At 41.5% G+C, this 8,598-nt stretch overlaps 1 non-coding gene across 1 annotated transcript; it reads left to right on the forward strand.

Annotated features, from left to right (window-relative positions):
* The first annotated feature begins 1,076 nt into the window (after positions 1 to 1,076).
* trnaa-cgc lies at positions 1,077 to 1,150 on the forward strand. Its single transcript has one exon. It is a non-coding gene; the product is annotated as a tRNA-Ala (tRNA).
* The last annotated feature ends 7,448 nt before the right edge of the window (positions 1,151 to 8,598 follow it).

Here is an 8,598-nt window from a genome sequence, read left to right on the forward strand (position 1 = left end):
AGACTTGTAATTTCTGCCTTTCTGATCTGATTTAATACTTGCTCAACTTGCATTTTACAACTTTACAATATACTCGGTGAAGTGCTTTGAGATGTCTCAACGACGTGATAAGGCGCTATATCAAATGCAATCAATATTATTTATACAGCACCCTTCATGCAATATGATGTGTTGGAGTGATGAACAGTGGCCAGATTGGATGCTGAGGTGATGAAAGGCGTAGTCAAAGAGATGAATCTTAAACTCGGATTGAAAGATAAAGAAGGTGCGAGAATGAAGGATTGAGGCAAGAGCGATTCAGAAGTTAAGGGCATAGTAACTGAAGATGCAGCCACTGATGGTGGCATGGAGGGAACAGGTGTGTGCGGACCCTTGTGTCAGTGGTTAAGGGGAGGGAAGGTATGAGCGGGTCAGAGAGGTAATGGAGTGCTCGGGAGCAAGGGATCCACGTGAGGGTGAGCATCTTGAAATCGATCCTTTCTGAGACTTGCAGCCAATGGAGCTTGCCAAAATTGGGGTGACAATTTACATTTAAACATTGCCCTTCACACAGGATCATGCCTCGGAGTGCTGTAGAGAAAAAAAAACGCTTTTAATGGCTTTAGTGTAGTAATTAAATATAACAGAGGTGAGAAAAAATGTTGCCAGAGTTGCAGATTTGCGGATCCAATATTCAAACAATTCACAATGGAGATGCCTACTCTACTTGTAATTGGTATTCATCATGTGCTTGAGAGATCTGCAGTTCTACACAGCTGCTACACCTACCTGTGAGACACAAGATAAGTGAATAACCCTTTCAGTGACACTGTCATTTTTTTAGAGAACTCCCTACTGCGTGCTCATTCTTTGCAAATCTTTGTTCTTGAGGCTGAGACTATGAAACCCCGAGGGATCTGACTTTCCAATGGAGCCGGGAGGTGGGAGTGGGGGGACCACTCGCTCGTGTTTGGATGCAGTAACCATGCCCTTAATCTTAGCCCAAGGCCACTAGTTGCACTGGGATCATCACAACTGCTGTTGCTGGCTTAGTGTCAAACTCAGCACAGAGGAGGATCAGACTGGCAAACATGTGGAGTCCTGTAGCTCAGTGGTTAGAGCACTCGCCTCGCAAGCGAGAGGACCTGGGTTCAATTCCCAGGCAGGGCAAAACTTTAGAGAGGCTTAATTATTCCAAATGCCTCTGTTTACCGAGCAGTAAGTCGAAACCCAGTTGTTAGTCAATTGGCAGATGATAATAAACACTTAAAAAAAACACGATTGCTGTGCCCACAAAATATGCAGTCAATTCACTTTACAATACGCACTGTGAAGCGCTTTGAGAAGTCTCAATTATGCAATAAGGCCCTATATCTAATGCAAGGATTATTATTATCTGGTGGAGTAAGACACACCAATGTTTTGGGTAGGTGCGATGCGGGTGGTGGAGGGAAATCTACCTATTTTGCAGTTGGTGGGGGGAGATTGAGGGGTGGGTCTGCCTCTTTAGGGTTGAGACTGAGAGCTTATTTTGGCTGATGATTCTTCCTCTACCCTTCATTCGACATTTAGCATCTGTACATCAGCTTTACTTACACTTTACTGAAGTTGTGAACTTAATATTTTAACATTGAGCTCAAGTGTCATTTCAGATCATCCTTCCTTTGATATTCTCTCTTGGTTTCCTTTCAGTGGATCAGGTGGCCTGTAATATTAACTATCCACTTTTGCAGATATTCTAGTGCTGGAATTGATTTCTCTATCCGAAGTAGCAACACTAAGCATTTGTAGCTTTTAGCTCTCGAGGGCTGTCGTCTTTGTCAATGATTTGGGATGGATTTTAGCTAGCTGGGAGCTAGTATACGTATCAGCCTGCCACAGTTGGTTGCATGCTCGCCTCCAAGTCAGAAGGTTGTAGGTTGAAGCCCCACATCAGGGCTTTGAACTTAAATAGTCTAGATTGATACTCCAATGCTGTGCTAGGAGTATTGGCTTCATTGCTGGAGGCATCGTCCTTCAGATGAAATGTTAAACTGAGGTCTGTCTGCCTGTTCAGGTTAGTAAAGATCCCATAGCACTATTCACATGGAGAAGAGAGTTTCTACCTGTATCCTGACCAACAATCCCCCCAATTAAAATTGGTCATTCACTTCATAGCTGTTTGCGGGTCATTCGTGTGGGCAAACTGGTTGCTGCATTTGCCTATAAAAATATATAATACATTTGGGAAGAAGAAAGGTAACTGAAAGCAAGGTCAAAAAGACATTGTAAGGATGGTTTTGAAGGCAGATGGGAGCTAACAAGGAGTTGGAACTCCTTGTATTCCAGAAAGTGGGAATAAAATAATTGAAACCTCATCCATCCAGGGTGGGTCTGGCCCTAAGTTTGAAGTGAAGTTGAAATTGAGCATCGGTTGCAATCACAACCCCCTGGATTGACATATGGCGAGTCATTTTCCCTTGACAATAGATTTTCCACTTACCCTCATTTCTGCTGAGCCACTATCTAACCATCTATCTCATTTCCAGCGATAGCATCACTTGATTTATAGTTTGTCATTCAGGAAGGCATGATATCCATTTCTTCCATCCTTCAGAGTGTACAAACATCCCTTCCCTACAAGCACAGAATCCACCTTCGGCAAAAAGCTTTGAATTCCCTCCCAAGTTGCTTTATAATTCATTAGACTGTGAGGTACAAATTCCTTTTCCAATAACAAGATTTCTTTCCCCTCCTATCTCTTGAGAGTTGGGCAAGATGTAGCAGGTGGGACACATTTGCTCAGGCAGTTTGTCAGATGACATGGTATATTATACTTTGAAAGTTTTCCTGGATTTAATAAAATGGAATACGCCCAACATCTCTGACATGAATTCATGAGACTTTTCACAAGTTGTCAATGCCGTTATCAACTATGTCTCTTATATGAATGTCACCTGAAGGTTATGAACAACCATTATTGTCTGATTCCACACTTGCCCAGGGATATGTTATCTGGATACTCGTCTACACCATTAACTCTTATACAGCCATTTGCAATATATCTGTACAAACTATACAGCAATAAGTGACGCTATGTGCATCAACCTTTTCCTTCGAGAATAATGCAAGACCCAAAGCAATCCCATCTGTTTGCACTGCACTCGTGTTAAGATGAGAATGTTTTCTGTTATGTTAGATAAATATCAACGTTCACTTTGTCACTTTGTGGTTGTTTTGTGGGACTTTGCTCTGTGCAAATCGGCTGCTGCGTTTGCCTGCAAAAGACACTGTCGCTACACTTTACAATAAATCCTGTGAAGCACTTCGAGAAGTCCTGCTGCCATGAAAGGCATTTTATTATTTTAAAATCCTTACCAGACTCATCACCCTGGTGTTCAAGACTGTCAGTAGGCTTGCTCCACCATTTAAACAATTGACCCCTGCCTGCACCCTGCACTCTTCAGACTCTGGTTTGCTGTTCATTTCATTCAAGAAGAAAAACAAAATAATTTGGTCACTCAATCCACAACTGTTTGTGGGACACTACTCTACGCAATTGGCTGCTGCGTTTCGCCCACAAATATACAGTAAATTCACTTTATAGTATATTCTGTAAAGCGCTTTGAGACGTCTCGAAGATGTGAAAAATGCTATATCAAATGCAAGGATTATTATTATTTGATGTAGTGTATTTTCATGTCGGTGAGATGTCTCAAAGTGCTTCACAGAATGTACTGTAAAGTGAATTGATTTATATTGTGGGTGAAACACGGCAGCGAAATGCACACAGCAGTGTCCCACAAACAGTCGTGAATTGTGCTACCAAATTAATATTATTTTATTGAAGAGATTATTACCCCCAGAAACCAATCCGCCAATTAACTAACAAATGGGTTCCTACTTACTGCTGGGTAAACAGATGTGTTTTGAGTAAGGAAACTTACCTAAGGTTTCACTCTGCTCGGGAATCGAACCTGGGTCCTCTTGATTTCCTCCCTTTCCTCCTTCAAGGCCGGTCTCAATACCTTTCTCTTTGACCGTGCCTTCAGCTCCCCTCTCAACTCTCTACTCACTCCTTGCCCCCTCCCCTCACCCTGACCATTTCCCCCCTGCTCGGATCCTGACCCAACTGTCCAGCGCCTTGGGACGTCCTCCCGACGTGAAAGGCGCTCTATAAATTGAATCTTGTTGTTGATTGTGAGACAAGTGCTCTACACCACTCCACAAACTCATTCTCCATTCCCTTCACTCCATCATCGGTGGCTGGACCTTTGACTACCATTCCCTTGCCATCTAGAAATATTTTCCCAAACCACTTTACCTTTCTTCAAAAATACCATGACTCTTATTTACATCTCTTTCCCTTGCTCTATGTGCATCCTTACATTTGTCGGGAATTTTGAGATGTTTTTGTGTATGTGAAAGGCATTGTAAGAATACTCTTGTGTCCAGTTTTTTTTTGCCAAGTGCTTTCTCTTGTAAAAGAAAATCTAACAGAACCAGAAATGATGCATACAGAGAATTCCATTTCTTATTTAAGGAAACATTAATATGTCTGAACATATAGACAGCAATAGTGGGGAGCACAATGGGTGTAGGATAATAATAATAATAATCCTTGCATTTGATATAGCGCTTTTCACGTCGGGAGGATGTCCCAAAGCGCTTCACAGAACACACTGTAAAGTGAATTGACTGTGAACAAACGCGACAGCCAATTGCGCACAGCAATGTCCCACAAACAGTCGTAGATTGAAAATGACCAATTATTGTTTTGGGTTTTTGGAGGGATTATTATTAGGCATGTGGAGTAAGGAAACTTGCCCAAGGTTTCCCCCTGCCTGGAATTGAACTCAGGGCTCTCACTTGCGAAACAAGTGCTCTAACCACTGAGCTACAGGACTCCAGGATTGAAATGATAAAAGTAAAGACAAGCAAAATCTTAAGTGAATTCTTTGACCCAGAATGACTTTGGTGAAGGAAAACTAGTGTCACTGAACCCATTGTTTGCATTTTCCCTGTTAATGGGGTGGGCTGAGTGAAATTGAACCATACATTAACTTAAAGTAGCTTTAGCAGAGCATCACTATCTCCAAGTCCCTCATATCCTGACTGGGTGGAACATGTCTCTGCTCCTTTATCTTCACCGGGTCAAAATCCTGGAACTCCCGACCTCACACATTCACTAAGGATCTTAGTTCTCTCCAGATATGAGTCATTTGAGAGGGGATCTGACAGAAGTGTTCATTCAATATTATGAGAGGATTTGATGAGGTGGGTGGTTGATGGGCTGTTTCCATTTGTTGAACAACATCAGAGCTGATCCCTGTTCCTCGCCAATCTCTATGACACACCTCTTCCCCTCAGAGAGCTTGGCACTAATTGTAACATTCACAACCCCTGCCTTGGCTGAGTATTCAATCATCACTCGCTGTTGCAAATATCTCAGAAGTGTGAATCTTTTGCTTCTCTCTCTTTTAAAATATACAGAATATTGTCAAAATCCTTGAGTCCTGACCTTGTTCAGCATGGCTCAGACTCTAGCGAGGTAAATGCTGCAGCTGCCAGAAGGAATAACTGATTCACATTCAAAGGCTGCAAAGTATTGATCGTATCACTTCATTTGGTTTCTTTGCTGAATTTTTTTCTTTGTGTCCTAAGTACCAAATCCTTCTCGCCTTAAGATACGAAAGGCGATGTCAACTGCTTTCTCTTCCCACCCACCTCCTCACACACATATACAGGCACACACACACAAACTCCTTCCAGACTGTTTATTGGCAGAACATGGAACCCTAGTTATGATATTCAGGGAATAGCAGATTGGGTGCTGAGGAATGATGTGATGTAGAATATTGACTAATAATAACAATGCTTGCATTTGATATAGCTCCTAATCACGTCCATTGAGATGCCTCAAAGCTCTTCACAAGAATTGCTGTGAACTGTAGTAACTGTTTTTTGTAGGCGAAAGCGGCAGTCAATTTGCACACAGCCTTGTCCCACAAACAGCCAAGAGGTGAATGACCACTTATCTGGGAGAATGTCGGCTCTGCCTCCAGTAGCTCAAAAAGGCTTTTTATCTTTCTAGGGAATTCTCTCTGTTCTTCATATCCCTGAATATACTTTCCCTGCCCTTCTTTCTCTCCACCCTCTGTAACTGTACCTATCTATCTCTCTCCTGCATAGTTCCATTCATTTTGTTTCTGGTCTATCTCATGTTCTTGAACCTTCAATGTGAAAACATACTTTCTTAACCACCTTAGCTCTGACTGGAAGGTCATGCCTGCATTCTCTTGATTTCCCTCCTTGCGGAGAAATATAAACCCTCGACCTTCCAATCCCTTATATTTCAAAGAACTCAATCCAGACAGCTCATCCGATTGCACAATAGAACTAAGCTTGTGAAGACCTTCTGATAAAATGGGTTCTTTTTCAAGAACGCTGTCCTAGAAACTGCAGCACTGAGCCTGACAGTGGAACCTAGATTCCTCTGATTTATAGATGGCCTAAGGCTTGTGTACTGATTAATGGTGATGTGTCAGCTTTGCCCACTGGGACCGCTCATCCAGCATTGTAGGTATGTGAATTGGCTTGTACTGGGAGCAAGATACAAGAGTTTCTGAGAGAAGTGGTCAAAGATTTTGTTGAATTACTGACTTTATTGATGCCATTTCGTAGCCTGTGTCCTGTATTGCGTCCAAGCCTTTTCGTGAATTCAGTGATATGTTAAGCTATCTGCTCCTGTTAATTGCTTGCTGTGCTGCGAGCCTCACCCATCTATAAGAATAAAACATTACAATTTTAAATAAAAAATTCTATCCATTGCCAGAAGTGTAAACGAGAATACATTGATGGAATTTGGAGAATTGTTGATTAATGTGTTCATAATTTTACTTTGGCATTTGGTATAATTAATATCAGGAATTTCTAAAATAAAAGTTCAAAATGAATCAGTTCCCCAACAGTCACATCATCATAATAATACAAGAAATGTAATTTTTGTGAAGGTACACTTCATGCAATTTTTTTTGATTGTGTACACAGAGCTGACAGTGCAGAGCAAAGGCTTAGGGGAGGGAGAGAAATGCTTCAGCAAAAATTGCGGCAGTAGACACTTTTCTAGCACAAATACCGTTAAAAAAATAATTAGGGAAGGGAGATTCTCCCAGTGTCCTTGAAAACAATCCCCCCAAATAAAAAAATTAGTCATTCCTTTCATTGACTGTTTGTGGATATTGCTGTATGCAAATTGGCTGCTGCATTCACCTACAAATAATCACTCCACTTTACACTAAAATCTTGTGAAGTGCTTTAAGATGTCCCGAATGGAAGGGTTATTATTAACATCCAGGTTACCGGACAGCACAACTCTCAATTATGTGGTTGCGTTGTGTGTTATTTGCGAAATTTTCTACTTGAACGATACGTCAGGCAGCAGCCTAGATATGCACAGATTGTCAGACCTCAGTTGTATTTGTGTCTTGCAATTTTCACCTCATTATTGACCCACGGACAGAATGTTGAACTCACACAGTCCAGTGATGCTATCCCCTTGGTCTGCCTTTTCAGGTCGACATTAAAGATCCCTTGGCGCAACTCGAAAAGAGAAGGGAGTTTCCCCCCCGTGTCCTGACCAACAATGCCCTAAATAAAATTGGTTGCTCTCTTCGTGGCTTTGTGTGAGACATTGCTGTGTGCAAAAATTGCTTTTGCATTCTCCTATAAAACATACAATTAATCTGCTTCGCAGTAACTTCCAAGAAACACTTTGGGAGGTCCCCCTGATGTGAAATGTACTATATCAGATGTAAATATTATAATTGTCAATAAACCATTTTATTTGGTGGGATACCCAACTGGTTATTTCAGTCTCACAATGCGAAAGAACTCCTGACAATGATCCCCTCACCCAGTCTCTGTCTTTCAATATCACCAGAATCTTTACCAATGTGTTGCTGCCTTCCTGCCTAGCCGATCAGAGTGCTCATTGCTGGTGTGAGACATGGGTCTCAGATTGCTGAGATCTCCAATTGAATCCACTCTCTCAGCAAAGGAAAACCCACAACATCAATACCTATTGGCAGCGTGCTTTGTCACTTAGCAACCTAATACCTTAAGACAACAAAATCTTTTTCTTCTTTCAGTCTTTTCCTCTCCTGCAAATTACAGGTTTTTGAAATCCAACCTTGACGTCACCTTGTCAACAATCCTTCTCTCCCCCCACCCCCCCACCACAGCCTTCCTCATTGCCTCTCACTTCTAGCTCAGGATCCCAGATACAACATGAAGGACTTTGAGGCACTATATAAATGGAAAATGTTTGTTGGTTACATAAATTGTGTCCAATGTAGTTTTTAAGTTGCAAAGTCTTGGATCACATATTTATTGTGGGTTTTATAATCAGCACATTTTTATAGGATGCAATTGGATTTCTCAGATACTCTTATAAAAGTACCGATCGATCTTTCTCTCTCTCTCATAACATTAAAGAGCTCCTAGGTTTGGTTAATGGTCTCACGTCAAATAAAACCTTCATTGAAGATATCCCAGCACTAGTGCAACATGGAATACAACATTTTGTCAGACTAATAATAAGTATTGTGTAAAAAAAACTCAAAATATCAAAGGTGCCTG

The sequence above is a fragment of the Callorhinchus milii genome, unplaced genomic scaffold, assembly GCF_018977255.1.
Source record: "Callorhinchus milii isolate IMCB2004 unplaced genomic scaffold, IMCB_Cmil_1.0 Scaffold9, whole genome shotgun sequence".
In the NCBI taxonomy this organism is placed as follows: domain Eukaryota; kingdom Metazoa; phylum Chordata; class Chondrichthyes; order Chimaeriformes; family Callorhinchidae; genus Callorhinchus; species Callorhinchus milii.